Here is a 15,569-nt window from a genome sequence, read left to right as displayed (position 1 = left end):
CCAGGTCTCTGACTTTAGGGGCTTTGAGTCGCTCTAAGCTAATAATATCCATCTCCGGGCTATCAGAGAGTCAAAGGCCAGAACGCCTGCCACTTTCTCCTCCTGGAATCCCGGTTCTTCCGACACCCTGAAAATTGCCACCTCTGGACTCAGCGCCACCCTTGTTTTCAACACTTTGGGCAGGACATCCGCAAACCCCTGCCAGAAATCCCTGAGCTTCGGGCATGCCCAGAACATATGGACATGGTTTGCTGGTCCTCCCGCACACCTTGCGCACCTGTCTTCCACCCCAAAGAACCTGCTCATCCGGGCCACTGTCATGTGGGCCCAGTGAACGACCTTAAATTGTATCAGGCTGAGCCTGGAATATGTTGTGGATGCATTGATCCTACGCAGCGCATCTGCCCAGAGACCATCCTCTAACTCTCCACCTAACTCCTCTTCCCATTTGTGTTTCAGCTCCTCGGTCTGTCTTTCCTTTGACCCATAAGTTCCTTATAAATGTCCGAAACCCTATCATCTCCCACCCACACTCTGGAAACTACCTTATCCTGTATCCCCATTGGTGGTAGGAGCAGGAAGTTGAGACCTGCCTGCGTAGGAAGTCTCGCACCTGCAGGTACCTAAATTCATTCCCTCCCGTCAGTTCAAATTTCACCTCCAGTTCCCTCAAGCTGGAAAAGCTCCCGTCTATAAACATATCGCCCATCCTCTCGATCCCTGCTCTCTCCCACCTCCGGAACCCTCCATCTAACCTCCCCGGGGCAAACCGGTGATTATTGCACATTGGGGACCAGACCAATGCTCCCTCTGCTCCCACATGTCTCCTCCATTGCCCCCCAGACTCTCAGGACCGCGACCACCACGGGGCTGGTGGAGTACCATGCCGGCGGGAACGGCAGAGGCGCCGTTACCAATGCCCCCAAACTAGTGCCGTTACAAGATGCTGCCTCTACTCGCTCCCCCACCGACACCCCCCTCCACCAACCACTTTCTAATCATGGCTATACTCCAAGATCACCTTGTTGACCCGTTTAAAAAAGGACCGAGGAATAACGATGGGGAGACACTGAAACACAAACTGGAATCTCTGGAGGACCGTCATTTTCACTGTCTACCCTCCCAGGCAGTGACAGCAGGAGCACGTCCCACCTCTGAAAATCCTCCTTCATTTGGTCTCCTAGTCGGGCCAGATTAAGCTTGTGCAACCGTTCCCATTCCCGCACCACCTGGATGCCTAGGTACCGAAGGCTTGCCCCTACCACTCTAAACAGCAGCTCCCCCAATCGCCTTTCCTGCCCCCTTGCCTGGATCGCAAACATCTCGCTTTTCCCCATGTTCAATTTGTAGCCCGAAAACCGGCCAAAATCCCCCAGAATCCCCATAATTTCTTCCATCCCTTCCAGTGGGTCCGACACATATAGGAGCAGATTGTCCGCGTATAGCGAGACTCTGTGTTCCACCCCACCCCCGTGCCAGCTGTTCTATGGCCAGTGCGAACAACAGCGGGAGAGGGGGCTTCCCTGCCTCATCCCCCGGTGCAGCCTAAAATAGCCCGATGTCATCCTGTTCGTCTGAACACTTGCCACGGGTGCCTGATACAGCAGCCTGACCCAGTCAATGTAGCTCTGTCCAAAACCCAAACCGCCCCAGCACCTCCCACAGATAATCTCATTCCACCCGGTCAAATGTCTTCTCTGTGTCCATCGTGACCACTACCTCTACGCCCCTACCCTCTAGGGGCATCATGATAACATTCAGCAGCCTTCTTATGTTGGCCGCCAACTGCCTCCTCTTAACAAATCCCGTCTGGTCATCCCCAATCACGTCTGGGACGTAGTCCTCAATCCAAGATCTGGCCTTCTCCCCATATTCATAGATCGCCCCCTCGCCTTCCTCAGCTGCTCTACCGCTTTCCCTGTAGTTAACAAGCCAAACTCCACCTGTAGCCTCCGTCGTTCCCTTAGAAGCCCTGCCTCTGGGGCCTCCACATACCTCCTGTTGACCTGTAGTATTTCCCTTATCAATCGGTCTGTCTCTGCTCTGCGTGCCTTCTCCCTGTAGGCCGGTATCGTGATCAACTGCTCTCTGACCACCGCCTTCAGTGCCTCCCATACCACCGCAGCAGAAACTTCCCCCGTGTTGTTGACTTCCAGATAGTTCTGGATATATTTCGTCAGCCGCCCACACACCTCCTCATCCGCTAAAAGTGCCATTTCCAGCCTCCAGTGCAGGCGTTGGCTACCCTCCTTGCTCACCTGTAGGTCAACCCAGTGCAGGGCATGATCCAAGATCGTGATCGCTGAGTACTCAGTGTCCACTACTCCTGTCAGTAAAGCCCTGTTCAGGATTAAAAAAAGTCAATCTGGGAGTGCCCCCCCCCCCATAACCAGTTTGCGCTGGCACCCCCCCCCCCCCCCCCGCCCCAACCACCGATCAGCCACTTGAGCCAGTCTCCAGCCCGCCCCCCGGCAGCCTCCGTCCCTATTGTCCCACAGAAAAAGTCCCTCCCCCGCTGGCAGAACATCTCTCAAAATCAAAAAGATCAAACATTCACACCTCCATCCCCCATCAGTGCAAATGCAAATTTTAATTCGAGCAGCTCGTCCACAGACCCCAACTCGATACAAAAGGCATTACAAGTAACATCCAAAGACAAAAACTTCTTTTTTTAAAAAAAGTAACTGAAGAGAACAGCAAAGTTCAGTCCAAGCACCTTAGTCCGTTACCAGCCCTTTCCTTCTAGCGAAGTCCATCGCTTCCTCGGGCGACCCCATGTAGAAATGTTGTTCTTTGTGCGTGACCCAAAGACGGGCCGGGTACGGTAGTCCAACCATTACCTACTTCTTAAAAAGGGTCGATTGTATCTGGTCGAACTCTGCTCTTCTCCTGGCCACATCCACGCTCAGATCCTGATATGTACGCAGAATGCTGTTCTCCCATTTGCAGCTCCATGTCTGCCTAGCCCACCGTAGAATGCACTCCTTGTCAAGGTACCTGTGGAACCTCACCACCATTGCTCTCGGCCGGGGGGGGGGGGTCACCTACACGCGGCTTCCTCGCTAGTGCTCTGTGCGCCCTGCTACCTCCAAGGGTCGGGGGAAGGTACTCTCCCCCAGTAGCTTCTCAAACACTGCCGCTATGTATGCCCCTGCATCTGTTCCTTCAGATCCCTCCGGGAGACCCACGATTCTCTGGTTCTGCCGGTGGGACCTGTTCTCTAGATCCTCCACCTTCTCCTGGAGCCTTTTCTGCTGGTCTCTCAATATCCCCACCTCCAACTCCACTGCAGCTCAGTCAGAGCCTTCTCTACTTTCTGGATCGCCTGATCTTGAGCATCCAGTCTGAGTTCCAGTTGCACAATCGATTCCTTAATCGGGTCCAAGCAGTCCTGTTTCTGCTTGGTGAAGCCCTCCTGTATAAACTGCATCAACTGCTCCGTCAACCGCTGGGCAGTCAAGCCAAAACTCCGGTCCTCTGCCATGCTTTCTCCCGCTGCAGCCTCAGCCCAAGCCTTCTCCGTTTGCCTAGTTCTTCCTTTGCGAGCACTCCTGGTCCGCCTCTCCATGCACTGATGTAGAATTCTCGTCACAGTTGTATCCAACATCAGTTTTCCACTTCAGATCCGACAAAAAATCGGGGAAAAAGGTCCAAAGTTCTGACCCGAGCGGGAGCCACCAAATTTGTGACCTGCTCCTTCATAGCCGCTACTGGAAGTGATCGACTTCCATTATTAACGGGGGTAAAATTCCAAAGTAAAGAATGTTTTAGACCTAATGACTGCTGACCAAAAAAAATCTTCTCGGCCGACAGTCATTTTCAGCTACTTTCCTGCTGAATACAGGAAACTCTGTGATAAAATCAAGGATGGAGGATTCAAATTTCGAGATTGACAAAATGTTAAATGCAGATTCCAATAAAAAGATGGGATAATTTTTTTAAAAAAATGTTTGTATTGCCATTTTCAACATTATGTACATTGAAGTTCGTGTTTATTTGTTATTCAGTGTAAAGCAAAAAGGTTTTTGTCTTTCTTAGCTTTTTTGTACAGATTGCTGCCGGCATGTCCTCCCCTCTCCGTTTCCAACCCTTGGTTGATACGGGGGAGGGGTTCCCCTTTTCGTTTGGTGGATAACTGGGTGGGCAGGTCCGTCCGTCCCCTACTCAAACCCACGTATCCACCCTATACCCGTAACCCAACAACCCCCCACCCCTTAACCTTACTTTTTAGGACACTACGGGCAATTGAGCATGGCCAATCCACCTAACCCGCACATCTTTGGACTGTGGGAGGAAACCGGAGCACCCGGAGGAAACCCACGCACACACGGGGAGGACGTGCAGACTCCACACAGACAGTGACCCAGCCGGGAATCGAACCTGGGACCCTGGAGCTGTGAAGCATTGATGCTAACCACCATGCTACCCTGCTACCCCTGCTACCCTGCGTTGCTCCTTGTATTTCTTCCTTTCTACTCCTTCCAGTTCTCCCTCTACTGGCTGTTGTTGACCTCAAGCACGTTTTAGAAGAGACCGACAAATTGCCCCCATGCAGTAAGGAAGCCTTCCTCCGACCCTCGGATGGCGTATTTTATCTTCTCCAGGTGGAGAAATTCCGAGCGGTCACCGAGCCAGTCTGCAGCTGTGGGTGATGCTACTGATTGGCAGCTGAGCAAGATTCTTCAGCATGCCGATTAGGGAAGCGAAAGCTAGGGAGTCGACCCCTAGTCCCCATGTGTACCTCTGGCTGCTCTGATACCCTGAAGTTTGCCACATTTTGGCATGGCTTCACTCTCACTCCCACAACCTTGGACATTGCCTCGGAAAAGAGCCCAGCAAGTTTGGAACAAGCCCAGAACATGGGGGTGTGGTTGGCTAGGCCCTCTGGCACCGTTCACATTTATCCTCCGCCTCCTGGAAGAACCTGCTCATTAGGGTTCTGGTCAGGTGTGCTCTGTGCACCACTTTGAGCTGCGTTAGGCTTAGCCTTGTGCAGGAGGAGGTGGAGTTGGCCCTGCTCAGTGCTTCGCTCCAGAGTCCCCACCCCACTTCTGTCCCCAGTTCATCCTTCCATTTCTGTCTGGCCTCGTCCAGTGGTGTTTGAGCTCTGTCCAGTAGCTGTTCATATATTTTACCGCAGAGTCCCCCCACCTTACTGTCTGTGTCCTCTCATAGTGTAGTCTCCAGAGCCCTGGGGTATCCTACTGTCGTTTTGCGGCGGAAATGTTTTATTTGCAGGTGTCTCATTTCCTGTCTTGTCGGCAATTCCCATTCCTCCGTCAGTACGTTCAGCATCGCTAGTCTGTGCTCTGCGTAGAAGTCTCTAACTATCAGTATTCCCCTGTCCTATCTCCAGCAATCTGTGGTTATGGGGGACATCCCAGTTAGCCCGCAATGTTGTCTTAGCTGGCCCCATGTTTTCAGTGTGGCCATTGCCACTTGGCTCAATGCGTGAGGGATGGAGTGCTGCCAGGGCCTGGAGGATCGTTCCCTTGCAGAAGGCATCCTCCATCCGTACCCACTCCGAGTTGGGCTCGTGCACAATCCCCTCACCCTTTCCGCTGTTGATGCCCAGTGGTAGTAAAGCAGATTTGGCAGTGCCAGGCCTCCCTTAATATTCCTCCTTTGCGGTATTGATTTGGGGACTCTTGGATTTTTGCCTCCCCCACGCCATAATTAAGCTATCTCGGTTCTGGAAGAATGCCTTGGGGATGAAGATCGGTGTGGACCGAAACAGGAAGAGGAACCTCGGCGGCACATTCATTTTGATCGTCTGCACTCCCCACCAGGGAGAGTGGGAGTGCGTCCCACCTCTAGAGGTCCTTTTTGACTTCCTCCACCAGGCTTGTCAGGTTCCATTTGTGCATCTGTGTCTAGTCTCTGGCTATTTGGATCCCCAGGTGTCGGAATCTGTTTTGGGCTTTTTTTGAACAGGAGTACTTCCAGCTCTGACCCTTCCCTGTTTGGTTTCATTGGGAATGCCTCCCTTTTGCCCAGATTGAGTTTGTCACCTGAAAAGGTTCCGAACTCTCTTCGCATCCGCAGGATTGCTTTCAGTCCTTCCTGTGGTTTTGAGAATGATCCTGCAGGCCTATCGCCAGGAGTTCGATTGCTAATACAAACAGGAACGGGGACAGTGGACATCCCTACCTTGCACCTCTTTATACCTGGAAGTAGTCAGAGCTGGTGGTGTTGGTTCAGACACTCGCCTTGGGAGCGTTGTACAGGCGGTGAATCCTGCTCCTAGCCCACAACATTCCAGTACCTCGAGGACGTACTTCCATTCGATTCTGTCGAAGGCCTTTTCTGCGTCCAGGGAGACGATCACCTCTGGTGTTCTCTCCTCAGAGAACACATTATTATGTTCATCAGCCCTACCCTTGACAAAGCCTGTCTGGTCTTCAGCGACCACCTCCAGTCGGCGTTCTCCAGCCTTTTGGCCAGAACCTTTTGCGAGTATTTTCGCATCCACAATCAACAGCGAAGTAGAACATAGAACAGTACAGCACAGTACAGGCCCTTCAGCCCACAATGTTATGCCGACCACTTATCCTAATCTAAGATCAACCTAACCTACACCCCTTCAATTTACTGCTGTCCATGAATCGTTTAAATGTCCACAATGACTCTGACTCCACCACCTCTGCTGGCAGTGCATTCCACACACCCACCACTCTCTATGTAAAGAACCTACCTCTGACAGGTCCCCTATACCTTCCTCCAATCACCTTAAAATTCTGTCCCCTTGTGACAGCCATTTCTGCCCTGGGGAAAAGTCTCTAGCTATCCACTCTATCCATGCCTCTCATCACCTTGTACACCTCTATCAAGTCACCTCTCTTCCTTCTTTGCTCCAGTGAGAAAAGCCCTAGCTCCCTCAACCTTTCTTCATAAGACATGCCCTCCAGTCCATGCAGCATCCTAGTAAATCTCCTCTGTACCCTCCCCAAAGCATCCACATCCTTCCTATAATGAGGCAGCCAGAACTGGACACAATATTCCAAGTGTGGTCTAACCAGGGTTTTCTAAATCTACAGCAAAACCTTGCGGCTCTTAAACTCAATCCCCCTGTTAATGAAAGCCAACACACCATACGCCTTCTTAACAACCCTATTAACCTGGGTGGCAACTTTGAGGGATCTATGTACGTGGACCCCAAGATCCCTCTGTTCCTCCATACTTCCAAGAATCCTACCTTTAACCCTGTATTCAGCATTCAAATTCGACCTTCCAAAATGAATCACTTCACATTTATCAAGGTTGAACTCCATCTGCCACTTCTTGGCCTGTCAATGTGCTGTTGTAACTTGCAACAACTATCGACACTATCTACAACTCCACCAACCTTTGTGTCATCGGCAAACTTACTAACCCACCCTTTCTCATCCAAGTCATTTATAAAAACCACAAAGAGCAGAGGTCCTAGAACAGATCCCTGCGGGATACCACTGGTTACCGACCTCCAGGCAGAATACTTTCCATCCACTACCTCTCTCTGTCTTCTTTCGCCCAGCCAATTCTGTATCCAGACAGCCAAATCTCCCTGTATCCCATGCTCCCTGACTTTCTGAATGAGCCTACCATGGGGAACCTTATCAAATGTCTTACTGAAGTCCATATACACCACATCCACTGCCCGACCTTCATCAATGTGTCTCGTCACATTCTCAAAGAATTCAACGAAGCTTGTGAGGCATGACCTGCCCCTCACAAAGCCATGCTGACTATCTTTATCATACTATGGGTCTGTATGATCCACATTCCGTCAGGACTTTACTTCTTTGGGAATCAGTGAGATTGTGGCCTGCGCTAGCGTAGGAGGCAAAGTGCCCCTTGTCAACGAGTGTGCGAACATGCCCCTTAGATGTGGGGCCAGGGCCGGTGCGAATGTTTTGTAGAAATCCGCCGGGAACCCATCAGATCCCGGTGCCTTCCCTGCCTGCATGGAGCTGGTGCTCTCCATGATATCTCCCAGATCTATTGGTGCTTCCAGCTCCCCCCGTCGTCCCCCCCCACAACCAGCATTTCCAGTCCATCGAGGAACTGTTTCATTCCCGCGTCCCCATCGGGAGGTTCGGAGGTGTACAGTCCTCGGCAGAAGGTCTCAAATGCTTGGTTGATGTTTTTTGATTCTGCTACCAGTCTGCCTCTGTCATCCTTTAGCTGCGTTATTTCCCTCATGACTGCCTCCTTTCTCAGCTGGTGAGCCAGTAGGTAACCAGCCTTTTCTCCGTGTTCGTAACAGGTCCCCTTGGAGGAGTTGGTGCACTGCTTTCCTGGTGGATAGCAGGTTAAAGTCCATTTGTAGCTTTTTCCTCTCTGCCAGCAGCTCTACGGCCGGGGCCTCAGAGTATTTTTTGGTGACCTCCACGATGGAATTGATCAGCTATTGCCTGGCCGCCCTCTCTTCCCTATCTCTATGCACCTTGTAGGCTCTTATTCCCCCTCGGGTGACAGCCTTCAGTGCCTCCCAGAACGTGGAGGGTGAGACCTCTCCGTTCTGGTTGTTAGTCACGTGGTCGCCTATGGCCTGTGCTGTTTTTTGGCAGAAGGCCTTGTCAGCCAGGAGGTCCCTGTCCAGTCTCCATGTGGGGCGCTGAGCACGGCCTATCTCCAACCTCAGTACTCCGGTCCTGTAATTCCTGGAAGCACCGATTTCCCCACTGCAAAGATGTCAATACGGGTATGTAGCTTGTACACTTCTGAAATAAATTAGAATTATTTTTCTCTCGTGTGCAGGAACCTCCATGGGTCAACCACCCCCACCTTCTACATAAATGCTCCCAGTTTCTTAGCCATGACTGTCTTTTTCCACGTTCTGGGTTTGATTGGTCGGTCAGCGGGTCCAATTTGCAGTTAAAGTTGCCCCCCAAAATCAATCTCAGAGTGTCAATGTCGGGGCTTCCCGCCATGGTATTTTTTATAAAGTCTGTGTCGTCCCAGTTGGGAGCGTACACATTTACCAGTACTACCAGTGCTCCTTCCAGGACACTGCTGACCATGACGTACCGTCCCCCAGGACCGTAACCATCCTACTCTCAGTAAATTTTGTCCTCTTGCTGATCAGTATGGCCACTCCCCTAGCCCTCGTCCCATAGCATGAAAGGTACTTCTGTCCCACCCAGCCCTTCCTTACCAGTAATCTGACCTTCTCCCTCAGGTGTGTCTCCTGCAGGTAGACTATGTCACCCTTCAGGCTTCTCAGGTGGACAAAGACTCTGGATCTTTTCACTGGGCCATTAAGTCCCCTTGCGTTCCAGGTGACTATCCTGGTGGGGGTTTCTGACCCCCCCCCCCCCCCCCCCCCCCCCCCCCCCCCCCCCCCCCCCCCCGTTCCTGTGAGATCAACCATATTTACCAGGTGGACGGACCTCTATACTCCCGGGTTTCCCTTTGTTCGGGGGCCGTCCAAAATGGCCATGGTCGCTGTTCTCCCCATGAGGTCAGGCCCCTGCGCTCCGGGGTTTCCCTTTGTCCAGGGGGCATCCAACATGGCTGCCAACTGTGTGTACGACACGTGGGTGCGCCCCTGCATTCAGGGGTCATCCTTCGTAGGGACCTTACAAAGTGGCTGCTTGCAGGTCTATCTTGATTCCTCGGCCAGCTCCATGCCTGTGTCTGTCTTGCTACCAACCCTTTCCTGTCCTTCTGCCCTTTTTCTGTTCTGTGAGTACCCCCCTTCCCCTCCTTATCCCCTCCTCCTTTTCCTCCTTCCCCCAGACGCTCCCTCTCTCTTGAGAGGTGCGCTGTGGCCCCCTTTACTGCTTGTCTTCCCATGCTAGCCCTCCCTGCTAGTAAGGTGGCTCCTCTCCCTGGGCTGGTCTCGCCCTGTCTCTGTTCTGCCTGCCCATCTCCGTTCCCTTCCTCGCCCCCTCACCTGTCTCCCCTATCCTCTCTTCCCTCTCTCTGTCCTCCTACTTTAGCCCGAGAACGAGGCAGCACAGTCCCGCGCAAACACAGAGTCCATACAGCAGATCTTGGTCCCATTTCGTCCTCCACTTTCCGTCTTTTTCCTCACCGTTGCTGTGTCTGTTCCCTCTCTAGACTGTTGGTTTTCACAAATTCCTCGACCTCCGCTGGGGTGCCGAAGTAATGTTCTTTTCCTTTTATAGGTTACCCAGAGTCTGGCTGGGAACAGCATGCCAAATCACGCCCCGCTCTTGTAGAGTGTCGATTTCGCCGTATTAAATTCGGGCCTTTTTTTGGGACGTCCGGCCCAATGTCCTGATAAACACCTATTTTGATCGCTTCCCTCACGGCAGCCAGTTCTTTTTTAAGGAATGTCTGCCATCCCTCCCCCCGGTGTGGTGTAATGGGGGGCAGCGCTGTCCATTCATGCTCCTCTGTTCGGGTAGCCGGTCACCCCTCCCTTGTTTCGCCGGATCCTCCGCCTCGCCTCGTGTGTCCGCTGGTCCGTCTGCTCGTTGCTCCTGTCCTTTGCTGCCATTCGCCTTCTTGCTACCCTTTAAAAAATGAAAATGAAAATCGCTTATTGTTCCGAGTAAACTTCAATTAAGTTACTGTGAAAAGCCCCTAGTCACCACATTCCGGCGCCTGTTCGGGGAGGCTGGTATGGGAATTGAACCGTGCTGCTGGCCTGCCTTGGTCTGCTTTAAAAGCCAGCGATTTAGCCCAGTGTGCTAAACCAGCCCCTTTGAACTACCGTTTGCCGGCATCTTCCCTTCTGCTTCTTTGCTTTTAGTGTCTTTTGGGCTTTTTGGAGTTTTGGGTGACTTTTTGAGCCAAGAATCCTTGAAAATTTGCTATTCTGGGTCCGATTGGGAGAAGAACCACCTGATGTTCGTCCGCTCAGCACATCGCCATTACGGAATCCAAAAGATGGGATCATTGATGGCGGTCTGAAGATGACACTTTCAAGATGGTGCCGGAGCGAGGCGACTCTCTGCGAGCTCTCCCCAACAGATCCAATCCAATCCAATGACCATAATTTTAACCAATCTGAGAGCCAAGACAAAAAGTATGTTTGTGATGGCGGCCGTAGCTGTTTAAACCTGAGAAATGCACGGGGAGTGGTGAATCTATTTAATCGGTGTTGCTCCCAGTATCCCCTCCTCCCTTTCCTCCTCCCCCCAGACGCTCCCTCTCTCCTGAGAGGTGCGCTGTGGCCCCCTTTACTGCTTGTCTTCCCGTGCTAGCCCTCCCTGCTAGTAAGGTGCCCACAGCGAAGAATCAAGTTCTTTAAATAACGCATGAAATGGAGAATTCTGAGGCTGAGAATGATGATGAGGACTGCCATAAAGGAATTGTTGGCCACTGAGAATTTGAATCCAGTGATGAGCATTTTGGTGGTTGATTGATTCCACTGTTCAGTCTTATATAGCGATTGCATTTGTGTGGGGTGGACTGGCTTAACTGTTACCTGGAGCCTCTTGAGGAGGCAGATCAGCGGAAGGTCAAGGAGTATAAAAGCTCTAATTGCTTCAGGCTTGGCGATTACAACACACTAACGTCTTCCAAAAGGGAGCCCTCACTTGTAGGATACTTGGGATCAGTATTTTCATTGTTACATCTGTGGTTTCTAGCGACATTTGTCTCCTGTGAAGCAAGTCTTTGCTGAAGAAAGCACAAATGACACTAAACATGAATGACTGAGCGATTGTGTTTGGGAAGGCTGTGGATCTGCATTTTATTAGGTCTAGCCATTAGTGCCTGCCATTGAGGAAGTCGTAAGTTTCTCAAAGAATTCGTGAAGTCTTGTTAACTTTTGGGAATAAGAACCTAGTAAACAAAAAGAAGATAATTTGGAAGTTACAGAGACAGTTCGCACATGAGGCCACCAAAACGGAATGCGAAATAGTGGAACCCTTGATAAAGAGTACGAAACCTTATTGAACAAATCACAGCTCATTGTGAAATTTGTCCAAAATATTGGAAGATGCCACTGCGTCCTGTTGTGAGCTTGCCAGTAGCAAGGGACTTTAACGATGTAATGGACTGAAAGGCATGGGACAAAGATGTTTTTTTTTTTTGCTGCACTGCATAAATATGGAAACCAGATTTGACCTATCCATTGTAATTTATAGTCAAGACAAAACAAATCATAATTGATAACACCGTGGAGAAATGGGTGGGAACAGGATTAAGCACGCTAGTGGAATTCTTGCCATTTAATGTGCCAGGGTGACGCGGTGGCACAGTAGTTAGCATTGCTGCCTCACAGCACCAGGTATCAGGATTAAATTCCGACCTTGGGCGACTGTGTGGAGTTTGCACATTCTTCCCGTATCTGCGTGGGTTTCCTTTGGGTGCTCTGGTTTCCTCCCACAGACCAAAGATGTGCAAGTTAGGTGGATTGACCATGCTAAAATTCCCCTTGGCGTTCAAAGGTAGGATTGGGTTGCAGGGCTAATGCCGGGAGTGGGCCGTCTAGGTTGGGTGTTCTTTCGGAGAGTCAGTGCAGACTCAATGGGCCGAATGGCCGCTTTCTGCACCGAGGGATTCTATGATAATGGAGGGGAATTTGCCAATGAGCATTTTCGAGATGTGTCAAAATTTGAAGATCATTGTTATTCATACTCCAGGGTCCCAGGTTCGTTTCCCGGCTCAGGTCACTGTCTGTGTGGAGTCTGCACGTTCTCCCCTTGTGTGCTTGGGTTTCCTCCCACAGTCCAAAGATGTGCAGATCAGGTGGATTGGCCCTTCTCAATTGCCCTTAGTGTCGAAAAAGGTTAGGTTGGGTTATGGGGATAAAGGGGATGGGGTGGAGGTGTGGGGCTTAAGTGGGGTGCTCTTTCCAAGGGCCAGTGCTGACTTGATGGGCTGAATGGCCTCCTTCTGCACTGTAAATTCTATGATTCTATGAAATCGAGTCAGATCTCCAGAAAAAGAGGAGCCAGGATCCACGGAAGGAGCCAGCATCCAAGGAAGAAACCAATCAACTGAGAAATTTTAATTGGGCATTTGAACTGGTTATATACTCAGACTAGGCCTGATGCCATTATGACGTGTTGGAGCTGAATACCATGATGAAGCATTTTGCGGTCGGAGAAGTTCTGAGAGCAAACAAAGAAATTGATTGGTCATCTTTAGCAATGCTTTGCATGCCAGTCTTCCAGATGGATATTGGGGCATCGCAGGGTTCATCATATTTTTAGTAAGTAAGAGTGATGAATATTGCCCATTGGTTTGCTTTGTGAAGCCAAGAAAATTAAAAGGGTAGTGGAAAAACACCTAACCTGCAGAAACCCTGTTGTTGGTTGAAGCCATAGACAAAGTGGTTCACTTGTGCAATATACATAGAACATAGAACAGTACAGCACAGAACAGGCCCTTCGGCCCTCCATGTTGTGCCGAGCAATGATCACCCTACTTAAACCCACGTAACCCGTATACCCGTACCCCAATAATCCCCCCATTAACCTTACACTACGGGCAATTTAGCATGGCCAATCCACCTAACCCGCACATCTTTGGACTGTGGGAGGAAACCGGAGCACCCGGAGGAAACCCACGCACACACGGGGAGGACGTGCAGACTCCACACAGACAGTGACCCAGCCGGGAATCGAACCTGGGACCCTGGAGCTGTGAAGCATTGATGCTAACCACCATGCTACCGTGAGGCCCCAAATACTGATAGGAATATTGTACAAGGGGCAAAGTGAAAACAGTCTGCCCATAGAGTTATGTTGAATACCGATCCCTGTGGGACAGTGTCCATTCAGCAAAATGTTTCACTGAAAGAAGGCTAGGAATAGACCTAGCTAGCATAAAATAAATGTTAGAGAGAAGTGAGGGCTCTAAGCTACGATGTGTCACCAATTATCAGACTGTTTTATGAAAATGAATGTCTGCTCCAAGAAATTACTGCATGTATTGGAAGAGCCTTTTGTTATAATAACAAAATGGAAAACTAGTTTTTGCTTTGTAATTAGGTGTATATAAAAATAGCAATCTTCATTATTGTCACAAGTAGGTTTACAGTAACACTACAATGAAGTTACTGTGAAAAGCCCCGCGTCGCCACATTCCGGCGCCTGTTAGGTTACACTGAGGGAGAATTCAGAATGTCCAATTCATCTGACAAATACATCTTTCGAGACTTGTGGGAGGAAACCGGAGCACCCGAAGGAAACCCGCAGACACGGGGGGAACGTGCAGACTCCGCACAGACACTGACCCAAGCCAGGAATCGAACCAGGGTCCCTGGCGCTATGAAACAACAGTGCTAACCACAATGCTACCGTGCTGCCCATAATGGTAAAGGGAATGTGGGATCTATAATATTAAAGCACAGAATTTTGGTTTCTTTGTTTTGTTTGTTCTTGAATTTTCCTTCTAAAGCTTAAATTCAAAAGAAAGAGTGGAATCTGTCAATGTGTCAACATGGCAGTTACGTTGTTAATCTTACTGGCTCAACCTCCAAATAGATGCAGCTGGAACAGTTGGGGTGGGGGAAACCATAAGAGTTTGTATCTCTGCCAATCTGGATGCAGAACGAACTTGCAAAAAGTAAAAAGACAAGCTGCTGTATTATTCTTCCATTATATATTAACATTTGATTTTCACAGTTATGGGGGTCGTGTGGTCAATGTTGGGGGGTGGTCGGTCGATTGGGGGTAGCTCAGGTGGATGGGTGGGGGTGGTGGTGGTTTGGGTGACGGGGTGGTGGTCAGTGGTGGTGGGTTTAGTGATCAGTCAGGGGGGTTAGGTTGGCAATTGGAAGGCTTGCTGGATTTCAGGAATGCAAGAGAGGAGGGGAGCTGGGTTCAGATAGGGATCGTGGTTGGGAGAATCGGGTGGTCAGTGGTGGGCAGGTGGACAGTGGGTAATATGGGTCGAAAGGGAAAATGCTGGAAAATCTCAGCAAGTCTGGCAGCATCTGTCGGGAGAGAAAAGAGCTAACGTTTCTTGTCCGATGACTCTTTGTCAAAGCGAACAGACAGAGAGAGTGGGAAATATTTATACTGTGGAGTGAGAATGAAAGATGAGTCATAGCCATAGAAACCCAGGGAAACCGGGTGCTAATGGCCACAGATACCAAGGGGAAAGAGTGCTAATGGCAGTCCCCAGAGAGGACAAAAGATGTGAAAGGTCAAACAGCAGGGAAACTAACATCAGAGGATGAACTGTAGGTGTGGGGGGAGGGGAAGGGGGAAGCAAAGAGGAGAAAGGTGCAGGAAAGAAAGAAATGGTAAAAGACAGTTAAAATGAAATGAAAACAAATGGCTCGAGGTGGGGCTGATCATCTGAAGTTGTTGAATTCGATGTTCAGGCTGGAAGGCTGTAGCATGCCTAACCGAAAGATGAGATGTTGTTCCTCCAGTTTGCGTTGCGCTTCACTGGAACATTGCAGCAGGCCAAGAACAGACATATGGGCATGGGAGCAGGATCTTTTGTTAAAATGGCAAGCAACAGGACGGTCAGGATCCTGAATGCGCACAGACCAAAGATGCTCAGCAAAGCGATCACCCAGTCTGCGTTTGGTGATATGGGTCGGTAGTTAGGAAGGGTCTAATGGCCAAGAGGACCTGTCGGGGGGTGGGGTCAGTACTGGAGTTACCCAGGAGTTAGGAATAATTCTTCTCCCATTTCCTGGGTAACTACTA

General features: G+C 50.4%; 1 protein-coding gene across 3 annotated transcripts in view; it reads left to right on the top strand.

Moving 5' to 3' along the window:
• Nucleotides 1–15,569, top strand: part of scfd1 (sec1 family domain containing 1) — a 355,173-nt gene that overhangs the window by 25,730 nt on the left and 313,874 nt on the right. The window lies entirely within an intron of this gene.

The sequence above is a fragment of the Scyliorhinus canicula genome, chromosome 2 (assembly GCF_902713615.1).
Source record: "Scyliorhinus canicula chromosome 2, sScyCan1.1, whole genome shotgun sequence".
Classification (NCBI taxonomy): Eukaryota; Metazoa; Chordata; class Chondrichthyes; order Carcharhiniformes; family Scyliorhinidae; genus Scyliorhinus; species Scyliorhinus canicula.
The sequence above is the reverse complement of the archived record's forward strand: the minus strand, read 5'-3'. Positions and strand labels throughout refer to the sequence as shown.